This window comes from Micromesistius poutassou, assembly GCF_964030765.1.
Source record: "Micromesistius poutassou genome assembly, chromosome: 8".
NCBI lineage: Eukaryota > Metazoa > Chordata > Actinopteri > Gadiformes > Gadidae > Micromesistius > Micromesistius poutassou.
The window spans coordinates 21,251,422-21,255,578 of record NC_140278.1 but is presented as its reverse complement, the minus strand read 5'-3'; positions in this window follow the sequence as shown (position 1 = coordinate 21,255,578).

Genomic DNA, 4,157 nt, shown 5'->3' with positions numbered 1-4,157 from the left:
CCGCACCCTGAATACATCAACACACACGGTCACCACCCCACCCCACACCCTGAATACATCAACACACACGGTCACCACACCCACCCCGCACCCTGAATACATCAACACATGGTCACCACATACGCCCCACACCCTGAATACATCAACACACACGGTCACCACATACACCCACCCCACACCCTGAATACATCAACACACACGGTCACCACGTACACCCACCCCACACCCTGAATACATCAACACATGGTCACCACATACGCCCCACACCCTGAATACATCAACACATGGTCACCACATACGCCCCACACCCTGAATACATCAACACACACGGTCACCACATACACCCACCCCACACCCTGAACCACATCGCCTTCGATGTGACACACGCAACATAGCATATGCACCGTAACGCACCGCGCTAACACCGCGCTAACACCGCGCTAACACTGCGAGGACGGCTCGGCACTCACCGAGGGCGGAGGCCACCAGGGCGAAACAACTGAGCATCAGAAACATGACTGCAGGCGACTCGTGTGTTCGACGACGATTGTGATTAACTCCCCGTCGGAGCCCTGCTTTTATAGCTGCCCACAAACACCCTCCCTGGGTGACGTGCGCCCCCCCCCCCCCCCCCGCCCCCCGCCCCCCCCCCCCGCCCCCGCCCCCACCGCCGCGTGTTACCTGAGAGATAGCGATGGGAACGCGAATGTGTGTGTGTGAGGTCCAGGGGCACAACACAGCTGGGCCACAGCTCGGACACAAGCCCGCCAGCCAGCGCAGACATTGAGAAAAACATTGCGCAATAGTAAAGTCCACAGGAATAGGGTTAAGGTTTTTTTGGTACGATGATAAGACATGTGGGGGCTAAGCTGCGTGGCCCTGTGTGCTGTACTGTGGATGAACACGGGTGATGATATGGAGAGCCTCGTGGGCTCTGTGGTATGTGGACCCCACTTCTCGAGCAGAGTGTGTCTGTATTTAAGGTATATCCATGCAGCTTCATTCAGGTATTTGTTCGTTTTTGTGTCATGTATGAAATATAACGTGAAATATTTGTGCTTTGTTCTGCTGCTGTCACTCACAGCAGCAGCAGCACAAAGTCCTTGCGTAGCCGACTCTATGTAAAGAGGATCACCGGTATAGAAGCAGGATTAAGGGAATCATACACGACATTCAAATCCCAAAATCAGACCTTTATTGACTCAATGCTGACTGCGGTCCGAGACGAGCTTCTCGTCCTCCTCGGTGCCCTTCACGTTGAAGGCCAGAGATTCCACTGAGTTCTAAGTGTGACCTTCTCCCTCTGGGCCTGGTCCATACTTAGTATTAAATCAAAGTCATGTTGGAACTTTTAATTCATTTAATTCCACCGTTAATGGACAGTAATGTCGTTTCTAGGTTCATGGGGACTGGCTACAGCGTACGATGGGGTAGAGATTATATATCGTGGGTGCAGCACATATTGGAGTCCAAACCTCAGGGCGCCATTTCCATCAATGTCAAAGGTCACCTCGGTCTGAGGGGCTCCTCTCGGGGAAAGGGGGGATAATGTTATTGTCCTTGGCCATTGCGCTCTCCCCTTCACAGACCCGAGAGGGTTCCAACACTCAAACATGGACAGCGACTATATTCACTACCAGCCTGACAAGAAGAGGGACGTGAGGCATGAATTAAATAATGAAGGTTCTGGTGATCAGAGTAGGAGCTGAAGGTCCGGGTCTGCTAACCCCTCCAGCGGTTTCAATTCCCAGGGAGGAGAGGGGGGGGGGTGGGGGTGGGGGGGGGGGGGGGTGACGTACAGCAGAAGCATGTCCTGTACATTCTCAGTCTTATCGCCGGACAAAATGGCCGCCGGGACATGCTGTGCGATGTACAGTTTGCATGTGGGGGACAACCATTGACAGAGAGATTGCGACTGTGAGAATTGGGTTTGGGTTGAACATGATAAGGGTATGATGATACGGAACATTTTTATGACGTGATAGTATAGAAGATATACATGATATGCAGGTTTAACATGAGTTAAACCTGCATGATGTGGATATGGAACATATACATATGTGGTTAAACATGCTACTTATATGATAATATAAGTAGAATATATACACACATCGGGTTAGAAGTAATGATGTGATAACATAGATTATAAATGCATATTGTGTTAAATTGATAATACGATGGTAATCATATTATATAATAATATAGAATATATACACACAGTGTTCACAACGTGGTCATTTCCGGTCTGGACAGAAACCAGGTGAGATACGCCCAGGGCTGCTGGCCTGTGCTCTCTCTTCCCTGCCTGTCATGGTTCAACATGTCGGCTCCTCTTCCGTTGTCTCAGACCGCGGACTGCAGGATGAGCAAGACCACCAGCAGAGAGAGCTGGAGAAGTGTCCCGCCCGGTGGGGGCCAGAGGGGCCTTCACTGCTGCTGGCCCCCACCACTGAGGAAGTCTAAGGCCGTTTCTCAATACCAAGTACGCGGACTACGTTCTCGCGGACTTGGAAGTACGTACTTGGCAAGTCCGGACTTTCAAGTACGGACTTCCGAGAACGCGAGTACGCACCTGCAATTGGAACAGCAGCAGACTCGATGATGCATTCTGGGATATTTAACGGTCCCAAGTCCACACGAGTCACCTCCGATGCGTCCTCGGTAGAACGGCCTCATCGAGAACGCATCGAGAACACTTCCGGGTTTTACGACAGTACTCGCGTACTCGCGTACTTGGAATTGGAACAGTGCTTGGGCTACCACTGATGACGTTTATCGAGAACGCAAGTACACGAGAACACACGAGAACGCGAATTGAGAAACGGCCTAAGGCTGTTTCTGAAATGCTATACTACATACTACATACTGACGCAGTATATACTGTGCACTACATACTACTCCCCGCCCTAGTATGCAGTGTAGTATGCAAGTATGACAAGTTTCACACAAGAAATTTGGTTATTAAATATAAAATGATTAAATATCGGTTGAGCCATTTGTTCTGTTAACAATGAAAAACACACGATTACAAAAACATACGAAAGCTTATCACATCAAAATAAACAACTAATACTTACATTTGTATTCGCCGCTCGCATTGTCCGCCGTTATTTTAAATGTTCAGCGGTGCCGCGATGCATTATGGGATACAGTATCCGACGTAGTGAGCTCTGGATGTATACTAGAATTTTTTGACCGATTAGTACATCATCCGGGTAACTGTCGCATACTGCAAAAAAACATTTTTCGCATACTACTTACTACTTTTACGTCACGATCAGTATACGAGCAGTATGTAGTATGCCATTTCAGAAACGGCCTAAGACCAAACATCGTGGGGGGCTTGAGAGTCGACTAAACATCGCGGGTGCCGAGATCACCAGCAACACGTCACAGAACCGGCTGCCGTCCTCCGTGGATGGTTTCGTTCTGGTGGCCTCCGGCCTCGCTGAGTGCCGAGCCGTCCTCACAATGTTAGCACGGTGTTAGCACGGTGTTAGCATGGTGTTAGCACGGTGTTAGCACGGTGTTAGCATGGTGTTAGCATGGTGCGTTACGGTGCATGCTATGTTGCGTGTGTCACATCGAAGGCGATGTGGTGACCGTGTATTGATGTATTCAGGGTGTGGGGCGTATGTGGTGACCGTGTGTGTTGATGTATTCAGGGTGTGGGGCGTATGTGGTGACCGTGTGTGTTGATGTATTCAGGGTGTGGGGCGTATGTGGTGACCGTGTGTGTTGATGTATTCAGGGTGTGGGGTGGGTGTATGTGGTGACCATGTATTGATGTATTCAGGGTGTGGGGTGCCGGCCATCAAGCCTCAGAAGAGACTACAAGACGAGAAGATCGTCAACGGACAGAACATGTTAACATGATATTGATATGTAATAAAGACCATATACACACAGGGTTAAAAATGATACTGGTAATATAGTTTAGTATATGCTAACATGTGAACCTCCTAAGATGGCGCAATTTGATTGGTTCGCTATCTCGGGAATATTCCATGATTGAGATCTCAAACTCGGGACATTGTTTTCGGTCGTCTCGTCGCGCTAATAAAAACAAATAAATCCCGGTAAGAAGTGTTATTGTTAGTTAGCGTTAGTGCTCTGTATGGTCACAGCCTCATCAAGGCAAGGCAAGGCAACTTTAT